Source organism: Triticum dicoccoides, chromosome 7B (genome assembly GCF_002162155.2).
Source record: "Triticum dicoccoides isolate Atlit2015 ecotype Zavitan chromosome 7B, WEW_v2.0, whole genome shotgun sequence".
NCBI classification, from domain to species: Eukaryota; Viridiplantae; Streptophyta; class Magnoliopsida; order Poales; family Poaceae; genus Triticum; species Triticum dicoccoides.
The window spans coordinates 205,110,579-205,122,179 of record NC_041393.1 but is presented as its reverse complement, the minus strand read 5'-3'; positions in this window follow the sequence as shown (position 1 = coordinate 205,122,179).

The window sequence follows — 11,601 nt, the reverse complement described above, 5'->3', positions numbered from 1 at the left end:
TCGCAACGGGTTAGCTTGAAGGGGTTAAACCGGACAAGGGACACGGGAGTTGTACTAGTTCGGCCCCTTCGATGAAGGTAAAAGCCTACGTCTAGTTGTGATGGGATTGATTGGGTTTCGATGATCAGGGAGCAGAATACGCTTGCCTGAGTCTCGAGTTGTTGTTTCTTGTCCCTGAACCGCCGCCGGGTCGTCCCCTTATATACACGGGTTGACCCCCAGCCGGTTTACAGAGTCCCGAGGCCGACTCATACAAGTGTTCGGCTCGGTCTCTCCTTTCCTTATCTTACAATACAAGCTATATGACTATGGCGGTTTACCACTATGGGCCCTAATCCGCCTTTGGGCTCCGGGCCTCTAAGCTTTATAGTAAAGCACCATCTTTTGAGTCTTCGTGGGCTTCAATATGGTTGAGCATGAACCGGCCCCTCCTGGGCGGTTCACACTCAGTAGTTATATCCCCAACATTAGGCCCCAGATTGATTTGAACCTGTTCATGTTAATCTTCAATACTTTAGAAAAATCCTGTGAATGTCTTCCTTCATTTCTCGTAAACCGCCACGATGCCTTCTTTTGTTAACCCTCCGTGACGTCATCCTCTGGATACAACAACGGATCATCATGACGTCATTTCTGTAAAAAATGAATAAAAAGATTCCCTTCATTTAATGTCATCCGGAAATCGAGGCGACAGCTGCGCCACTTGCCGTTTTGAACTCCTTGATTCTCGCGCCTGTCCCTTATCCCTCTGCCCCGTTATAAATAACTCGACGGGCACTTTCATTTTATCCCCTTGCTTCTCTTCTTCTTCCTCGCGACCGGAAGAACCTTAGCGCCGCCGCCACCGTCGATCTTCGCATCTGCATCGACCAAGGCCGCTGCATCACCCTGTTTGTTTCCAGAGATCTTGCTGCGCTCTTCCGCTGCTGTGCGGTCCTGGTAAGTTCTCTTCCCTGTAACCCTAGATCTCCATTAGGGTTTCAAGTTCCTCCATGTTCGTCGCCGGTCACTAGCTGCTTAGTATTCCTCCTTCTACTCTTCCTATTGAGTACACCTATGTGCCCCTGACAGTTTTGAACTGCGGCTAGATTCATGTTGTTAGTTCACCGCACCGTAGTATCTTACCGCTTCCCAATAGATTCCGTCTAGTTCGTCTCTGTTCTTTAGCACCATTGTAGGGCTCGGGAATATTTCCTTTAGTTATGCATGGTAGATCCAAAATTGTACAGCCATATTGTGAAACCTGTTTTTGTAACACTTAGCAGAAATTTCAATTCTGGCCATCCTGCCTATAGGCGGTTTAACTCCTGAAAAGTCAATCCGCCATATAACATTAGCCCTCTCTTTAAACCACCAACAAATCCCGCACAGTATCATTCTCCGGTTTAACACTGAATTTAGACGCCTTAAACCGGAACCTTTCATTTGCAGTTCCTCTTTCCAGAATGTCGAAGCAATTTTCTGCCTGCAATTGGGTTCCCTCCCGGATCACGGAGACACAGATCAATGGTTACGTCACCACTGGTGCTTTAGCCTCGAAGAATACTCTCCATTGGCGAGTTCCGGGACCGGAATGCCCACCTGAACCTCAAGAGGGAGAAGTAATTGTGTTTATGCAACATTTAGACCGGGGATTTAGCCCGCCCAGATCAAAAATTTTCCGGGATGTCCTTGCTAGCTTCCAACTCCATCCGCAAGATATTGGTCCGAATTCTGTATCAAATATATGCAACTTTCAAGTTTTTTGTGAAGTTTATCTTCAAGAAGAGCCAACCGTGGAATTGTTCCGGGATTTTTTTCATCTGAACCGCCGCACAGAATTCTCAGACGGCCCCAACACAGAGCTTGGTGGCGTATCAATTCAGAAAGGGAAAGAAGTTGATTTCCCTCATGCCAAACACCATAGCCATCCTAAAGATTGGAACCAGACCTGGTTTTACTGCCGGAATACTGCCCCTGATGGAGAAAATCCCTTGCCGGGCTACTGCCCTCACCGACTTACCAATGGCCACCCAATGCCTCCGCGTCTAACCGCCCCGGAACGGAAGAATTTTGCTCCTCAACTCACCAAGCTCCGGGCTCTAATGGCCAACAGTTTAACTGGCATTGATCTTGTCCACTGCTGGATTTCATGGGGCATTCTGCCTTTGAGTTGCCGCCCCGAATTGATGCATGAGTATACCGGAAGTGCAAAAGATCCTCAACGTCATCATAAAGTAATAATGACCGAACTTGAAATCACTGAATGTGTCAAGAAGATGCTTGATGAACCGGTCTCTGCATGCAGCCAAACCGGTTTGGCTCCATTTTGTGTCTCCAACAAACCGCCAGTGGTGAGTTCATGTAAATATCTTACTGACTTCCGTATTGACTGTTTACTAACCTTTCTTTACCTTAATCTCAGGCCAACAGCTCTTTCTAGAAACGGAACAAACCAGCCCGTGCCCCTCGTGTAAAAACCAAGGTCACCAAGAAGGCCGGAAAGAAGAAAACCGCCGAATCTTCTGATCCGCCGGAAGAGGAAGAATCAGACGAAGAGGTAGAACTTGACTCACTTGGCACCCTTTTCGTATCTCTTATTGACAATGATCCTCTTCAGGATGAAACTGAGGCCAGCCATGCAGATCATGTTGAGGTAATTCTTCTTTCTTCTGACTCAGAGCCTGTGCCGGCTCAAAGAATTCGCCGTGCAGTCCGGAAAGTAAAACAATCTCACCCCCTTGCTCATTTGGATCCAAAATTTTCTTTGAAGAAACGGCAAGCAGAAGAACGTCGCACAACCCGGCATAGTGGTCAACAAATTACCTCATCCGGTTTAGCTGATACACCCCCCCGGAAACGCCGTCCAGAGGTGATTTGCTCTCCTGAAAAACAATACACCTTAAAAGGTTTCTTCCAATGCCCTCTCAATCCGTCTGACCCGAATTACCAGGCTTCTTCCAGCTCGTCTGGCGGTTCGTCGACCACCCAATTACCTCCTCTCAAAGTTGTCGCCGGGTAAGTGTTACCTGTTTTGTAACTTTACTTTGTCAGTTTACCATACTCTAACCTTTGATGTTATAGCGCCAAAGATCGATTAAGCAAGAAGGCCAAGATCAGCGACCCTACAGTTGGAGTTGATCTCGAAAAGACACCCGAACATCAAGAAGTTGCTATGGACAGTTCTGCTGGGCCTAATCAAGATGGTAATGCTAACCCGCCAGAGGCTGAACCGACCGTAGAGGCTGATACTTCAAATCCTCCTGCTCCTCCAAGCCCGATAATGGAACAGCGGGACTCAATTGCTGATCCGCCACATTCAGCTGACAAACCACCAAGCCCTGTTCAGAATATTGATTCTTCTAGCCCGACCAAGGATGATGACGTTATTGTTACGGGCACTGCATATAATGCCCCTGGAAATCTGGTTGCTCTATCAAAGCACACTGTTAAGGATGAATTTACTGCCATGAACAAAGGGAAGGGTACAACTGATCTGTCTGCTTATACCAATTTCTCCGCTCAAGATCTTCATTCCGGCTTTCTGAACCGGCTGTACACAAGCCGTGATTTTGAAGCCGGTTTAGTGAATCTGATGAAGGAGCGCTATGAGGTAAACATTGCACTTTAAAAGTTCTGCCCCTTTATTGCATTGTAGCCCCCAAGGGCCAGTTTGTCCTGAGAAAGTCAAACTGGTACTTTATATACTTCATGCTGTAACTTGTGAACTGTTCTTTGTCTGATCAAATATACATTAGCCCCCAAGTGCCATGATTAAAACTTGTATTAATCTTTGGGACTTTGAAATATCCGCATAAAAAATGATCCGCATTAGCCCCCAAGTGCCGAGTGTATAACTGGTTATATGCTTGGGACTTTGAATGAAAATATTAACATGCTTTCTTACTGTTGCAGAGTGAAATAAATCACCAAACCTCACAAATTGCTGATCTTCGAGCAAATCTTGAGACTCAACAAGCAGAAACCATCAAAGCCAAGGATGAGCTGAAAACCGCCTTGACCACCATGGAGCAGCTTAAGGAATGGTTCAAATCTGAGCAGGACAACTGGGACACCGAGAAAGCCGGACTGATGAAGCAAGCAGAGACTGCTGAAGCGGCTCTTAAACCGGCGGCAGAAGAATTATCTGGGCTAAAGTGCCAAATCAATGCCATGACCTCTGCCATATTTGGTAAGTAGTGATTGCCAAAAGTTGTATCCCTTTGAAAATTCATCGGTTTAACATGTATTTCTTGAACCGATATAGGAAGTCGCATCGCTCACCTAGGTTCTAACATGCGGAAGAAGCTTAAAGCGGCATATACACTGATTGAACAGCTGTATACCGGCGCTCAACGGGTTATATGCGCAGCTTCATATGATAATGCGGCACCAACACTTATCAAGGATATGCTGGATCGTCTCTCAATGACACCAGCACAAATAGAAGAGCTAAAGCGATCCGCTGCTCAGGCGGGCGCTTTGCTGGCGCTGACTCGAGCCAAGGCATGGATAGCTGATCTTGACCCGTTGGATATATCCAAAGGCTTCCCTAGTGCCCAAGAAAATGGTGAAGAGTTTGATAATGACGCCCTGAAACGGGTAACAAGGGAGATGCGTCCTTTGGCGAGTTAACTAGAAGAAGAAGCGAACCTGACGGTTCACCGATCGTTCTATGATGCAGACAACAAACGGGTTGAAGCTGTGATTCCTGAAGTGCAGAGCCTCATTCCACCAATCCGTAAGCATACTTACGCTCCTGACGTTGATCCGGCTGAGCTTCTAAGTGAAGAGGCTGTCTTTCAGGCTTTAACCCGGATTGACTGGACCACCAACGTGTTCCAGCCATTGGATGAGGAGGAGGTTGAACCGACGCAAGATGATCCATCTACCTCACGGCAACCCGATGATGAAGCTTAATCCGTCAAGGCAGTTGACACATCAGGAACGATCCATGAATATTTCCATATTTTGGGCCTTGGAGCGCCGTGTAATAGGATAGCCAAAAAACTTATGCTGATCTGCTGCCATCGCGCAAGAGATATTTTGCATGGACTCGCCATATCAATGTCAATTTCTATTCCAAGTATCCTACTATACAATTCCTGTATGCATAAAAAGACAAAGGGTCCTGACGGTTTACCGCAGGACGGGTCATAATACCCAAAATAGACCAGATTGATAATCAAATCATAATAATATGAATTCATACATACCGGTAGTATAATATCCCTGGCTAGTTGTCGGGCCAACTTGAAGTGTGATAAGGGTGAAAAACCCAAATCTGAATTATTTGTATCTCCATCATTTTCTGATGTCGTAGATTAAGTCACGCCGGGTGATGACTCACACCAGGTGATCCGGGCTGTTGACAGGAAATCAACGCCAAGCCGGGTTATGAAAACTCTGGTTTAAAATAAAGGTCTGTCAACGTAGAGTTGCAAACCAAGCCGGTTTAAGAAATGCCGGGCTGAGAAGATGTTGGAACAAGCCAAAAGAAATCGATTAAAATTCAGCCAAAGTTCAAATGAAAAACCGTGTAGTCGAGGCTTTTTGGGGGCTGCCAGGCCCAAATGCGAGGCTTTTTGTGGGTTGCCAGGCCACTAAGTTGAACCATTTAACAAAGCCTTTTAAGATAGACCTCCAACTAGCCAATCACCGTTTGAACTTTGACAAGTGCAGGGTCTCAAGGAGAGTAACTGTCAAACGTTCTGAGGCCGTGCCAGGATGACCTGGATAGGAGTGTGTTACTTGATGAAGGCAGGTTAACCCGGGGTTTTAGGTAAATATACCAGGCTTCCAAGCCGTGGGTCGATACCCAGCTACAAGGGTCCATTCAGACTTCTTGGTATTGGACCAAGGAGCCCCCAAGTAACGTGATGAGCGGTGCTCATTAGGTGCCTATGTTTGAGTTGTGCATAGCATCGAAACTCTCTTTGGCCCTTTGGGTGTGAAGCTCCCAAGCTTTGTGGCGTGATAGCCGGTTTAAGGGATAGTACTCCGCTTTGTCAGCTGAAGCCCCCATGTAACTCAAAAAATGTTTGAGAAAAAATAGCAGATGCCCAAATGTTTGAGAAAAAATAGCAAATAGCAAATGTTTGAGGCAAGGATGCTGATTTATTAATTGATGATAGTATATACATTGTCAAAATATGTACATAAGAGAGAGCCTATGGCTCAAGTGTAGTAAGGCCGGAGAAGAGCTATGTTCCAGGGCCGCCGGGTCTCCTCCTCAGATTTGCGTGAGTCATCTCGAACGTCAATGAGGTAGTATGATCCGTTGTGCAAATTCTTACTGACCACAAAGGGTCCTTCCCAAGGCGGGGATAACTTGTGTAAACCGGTCTGATCCTGGATAAGCCGGAGCACCAAGTCACCTTCTTGAAAGGCTCTTGTCCTAACCCGACGGCTGTGATAACGCCACAAGTCTTGTTGATAAACCGCCGAGCGTGCCAAAGCCATATCCCGCTTCTCATCTAGCAAATCCAGCGCCTCTTGGCGGGCCTGCTCGTTGTCTGCTTCAACGTAATTAGCAACTCGGGGGGAATCATGACGTATATCACTTGGGAGAACCGCCTCTGCCCTGTAAACCATGAAGAAAGGCGTATATCCTGTTGATCGATTGGGGGTGGTGTTGATGCTCCACAACACAGAAGGTAATTCCTCCACCCAACAACCCGGCGTCCGCTTCAAGGGAATCATGAGCCGGGGTTTAAGACCCTTTAAGATTTCTTGATTAGCTCGCTCTGCTTGACCGTTGGATTGAGGGTGCGCCACAGATGCTAGGTCAAGCCGGATATGCTCTCTTTGACAGAAATCCACCATCTCGCCTTTGGAGAGGTTAGTACCATTATCCGTGATGATGCTGTGTGGATAACCAAAGCGGAAAATAATCTTTTTGAGAAATTGAACCGCCGTTGCTGCATCACAATTGCTAACAGGCTCCGCTTCAACCCACTTGGTGAATTTATCAATCGCCACCAACAGGTGAGTTTTCTTGTCTCGGAAACGCTTAGAAGGCCCCACCATATCAAGCCCCCAAGTAGCAAAAGGCCAAGTGATGGGAATCATCCGTAGCTCCTGAGCCGGAACATGAGCTCTGCGGGAAAATTTCTGACAAGCATCACATCGCTTTACCAGATCCTCCGCATCAGCATGAGCTGTCAACCAGTAAAACCCATGACGAAAAGCCTTTGCAACCAAGGACTTTGAGCCAGCATGATGACCACAATCCCCTTCATGAATTTCCCGGAGGATCGCTTGGCCCTCTTCCGGAGAAACACAACGTTGAAATACACCTGAAACACTACAGCGGTGCAACTCATCATTGTGAATAACCATGGACTTAGAACGCCGAACTATCTGTCGGGCCAGGACTTGATCATCTGGTAGCTCACCCCGGCTCATAGATGCCAGATATGGAACCGTCCAATCTGGTACGACGTGTAAAGCGGCCACCAGCTGCGCCTCCGGATCAGGAACAGCCAGATCCTCTTCTGTAGGCAATTTAACAGACGGGTTATGCAAGATATCCAGAAAGGTGTTAGGAGGTACCGGTTTACACTGAGATCCAAGTCGACTCAAAGCGTCTGTTGCTTCGTTTTTGCGCCGATCAATATGCTCAACCTGGTAACCTTTGAAGTGACCCGCCACAATATCTACCTCACGCCTGTAAGCCGCCATGAGTGGATCCTTAGAATCCCAAGTACCAGAAACTTGCTGAGCCACCAGATCAGAATCACCGAAGCAACGAACTCGAGTTAAGTTCATCTCTTTAGCCACACGGAGACCATGAAGTAGAGCTTCATATTCAGCTGCATTGTTAGTACAAGGAAACATGAAGCGGAGGACTAGCGAATTTTATCACCTCGGGGGGAAGTAATGACAACTCCAGCCCCCGAGCCTTCCAACTGCCTTAACCCATCAAAATGAATAGTCCAGTACGTATTATCCGTTTTTTCTCCCGGTGCTTGTAACTCGGTCCAGTCATTGATAAAGTCCACAAGAGCCTGAGACTTGATGGCTGTGCGAGGCACATACTTCAAACCATGGGGACCAAGCTCAATTGCCCACTTTGCAACCCGGCCAGTTGCTTCTCTGTTCTGGATGATATCGCCCAAGGGAGCCAAACTAACCACTGTGATGGGGTGACCTTGAAAATATTGCTTGAGTTTTCGACTGGCCATAAAAACCCCATACACCAATTTTTGCCAATGTGGATAGCGCTGCTTTGACTCGATCAGAACTTCACTGATGTAGTATACTGGTCGTTGAACCGGAAATTCCATCCCAGCCTCTTTACGCTCTACAATGATAGCCACACTGACCGCTCGGGCGTTAGCAGCCACATATAATAGTAAAGGCTCATGATCAACTGGGGCTGCTAGAACGGGCGGTTCGACCAATTGCCGTTTTAACTCCTCAAAAGCCGCATTGGCTGCATCACTCCAGACGAAATTATCCGCCTTCTTCAGCATCTGATACAAGGGAATGGCCTTCTCACCCAAACGACTGATAAACCGGCTGAGAGCCGCAATCCGGCCTGCGAGACGCTGAACATCATTGATGCATGTCGGTTTAGCCAAGGATACGATTGCCTTGATCTTTTCCGGATTAGCCTCAATGCCCCTGTTAGATACAAGAAAACCTAGCAGCTTGCCCGCCGGTACACCAAAGACACACTTATCCGGGTTAAGCATCATTTTGTAAACCCGGAGGTTGTCAAACGTCTCCTTGAGATCAGCTATCAATGTCTCCTTTTCCCTGGATTTCACCACAATGTCATCCACATAGGCATGAACATTACGACCAATCTGCGTGTGAAGACAATTTTGCACACAACGCTGATAAGTTGCCTGAGCACTCTTGAGCCCAAAGGGCATAGAAACATAGCAGAAGGCTCCAAAGGGAGTGATGAACATTACGCCCAATCTGCGTGTGAAGACAATTTTGCACGCAACGCTGATAAGTTGCCTGAGCAATCTTGAGCCCAAAGGGCATAGAAACATAGCAGAAGGCTCCAAAGGGAGTGATGAAGGCTGTTTTCTCCTGGTCCTTAACCGCCATTTTGATTTGATGGTACCCTGAGTAAGCATCCAAAAAACTCAGGCGCTCACAACCCGCCATCGCATCAATGATCTGATCAATACGCGGGAGAGCAAAAGGATCAGCTGGGCAAGCTTTATTTAAGTCAGTGTAATCCACACACATGCGCCAAGTCCCGTTTTTCTTAAGAACCAGCACCGGATTAGCCAACCATTCAGGATGAAACACTTCAAACCCAATAGCCAACAGCCGGGCTACCTCCTCCCCAATCGCCTTGCGTCTCTCTTCATTAAAGCGACGAAGGAATTGCCTGACCGGTTTAAACTTCGGATCAATATTAAGGGTGTGCTCAGCGAGTTCCCTCGGTACACCTGGCATGTCAGAAGGCTTCCATGCAAAGATGTCCCGGTTCTCACGGATGAACTCGATGAGTGCGCTTTCCTATTTTGGATCCAGATTGGTGCTGATGCTGAACTGCTTGGACAAATCTCTAGGTACAAAGTCAACAAGCTTCGTCTCATCCGCCGGTTTGAAGTGCAGGGTTGGGTCATGCTCAGTGGTAGGCTTCTTCAGAGGGGTCATATCTGGCGGATCAACATTCTCCTTGTAAAACTTTAACTCCTCTATAGCACAAACTGACTCAGCGTAAGCCGCATCACTCTCTTCTCAATCCAAAGCGATTTTCCGACTTCCATGAACCGTGATGGTTCCTTTGTGACCCGTCATCTTGAGCTGCAGGTAAATGTAACAAGGCCTCGCCATGAATTTTGCATAAGCTGGTCGCCCAAACAGTGCGTGATACGGGCTCTGGATTCTCACCACCTCGAAAGTCAATGTCTCAGATTGGGAATCATGCTCATCCCCGAACACAACTTCCAAAGCAATCTTGCCCACTGGATACGCCAATTTTCCTGGTACTACACCATGAAAAATAGTACTGGACGGTTTAAGATTCTTATCTGTCAGCCCCATGCAGCGGAATGTCTCATAATACAGAATATTAATACTGCTTCCTCCATCCATAAGTACTTTGGTAAACTTGTAACCTCCCACCTGAGGTGCCACCACCAGAGCCAGCTGACCTGGATTGTCAACCCGGGGCGGATGATCCTCCCTACTCCACACGATGGGCTGCTCCGACCAGCGCAGATAGCGTGGAACTGCCGGTTCAACCGCATTAACTGCCCTCTTATGCAGCTTCAGATCTCGTTTGCACAGACTAGTGGTGAACACATGATATTGTCCACCATTCAGCTGCTTCGGATTACTCTGGTAACCTGACTACTGTTGATTCCCTTGATTACCCTGCTGGTTATTACCGCTATGGTTGTTCTGGTTATTCTGATTGTTCTGAAATCCAGAGCCTGAACCGCCGCCACCATGAAAACCTGGACCTGAACCGCCCGACGGGCCCTGATCATATCGGAAGAGATCAGAGTTTTTGAACTGCCTCATAATGTTGCAATCCTTCCAGAGATGAGTTGCGGGGACCTCCTTGGTTCCATGCTTTGGACATGGCTGATTCATCAAGCGCTCCAGATTCATCGCTCCACCGCGCTGGGGCGGTTTACCCTTACGACGCTGCACGTTAGCATTAGCCACAAAATCTGAATCCGCCTTACGCTTACCATTATTCCCATGGCCTCCCTGGTTGTGCTGTTGTCCCTTCGCACCACCATTCCTCTTTCCCTTCTCCGGCTTCTCATTATCAGAATCGGGATCCTTGGTATTATCAGAATCGGCATATTTTACCAAGGCTGCCATGAGGGTTCCGAAGTCATTGCAGTGGTGTTTGATCCGTCCCAACTTTTCCTTCAGTGACTTAAACCGGCAATTACGCTCCAGCGTGATAATTGCTTGGCCGGCGTTAATCCGGTCGGCCGAGTGCAAAACTTCTGAGACTCGGCGCACCCAATGAGTTGTGGACTCGTTCTCGCCCTGAACACAAGCATCCAGATCTACAATGGACATGGGTTGTTTGCACGTATCCTTAAAGTTGGCTATAAACCGGGCCTTCAACTGATCCCATGACTCGATGGAATTAGCCGACAGATTTTTCAGCCAGGTCCGGGCTGTTCCTTCCAACATCATCGTGAAGTACTTTGCGCAAGCCGCCTCATCCACATCCAACATCTCCATTGCCATCTCATAAGTCTCGACCCACGCCTCCGGTGGCTGATCCGCCGTGTAGTTAGGCACCTTGCATGGACCCTTGAAATCTTTGGGCAGACGCACGTTTCGGAGAGCCGGAATAAGGCACGACACTCCCCAGGAACTGAAAGCAAGCCCGGTGCCTCTATCAACCGATACTACTGGCTGAACCGGGGCGGGTTGATGACGACCCAAAGCACCATCCCTTCGTGCCCTGCCATGATCCACTACTTCCTGAGCATTGCGACACCGTGCGCTGCTAGATACTTCCGGTTCGTCCATCCGCCTGCTATAACTTGGGCTCGGACGAGGAGTTGAATGAATTCTATCCCGGCTGTATGAATAAGCCTGCTGCTGCATTACGACGGTTTGAAAGAGATCTCTTGCTCGCTGTGTCTCAACTGCCTCTATTGAATCTCCTTCCAT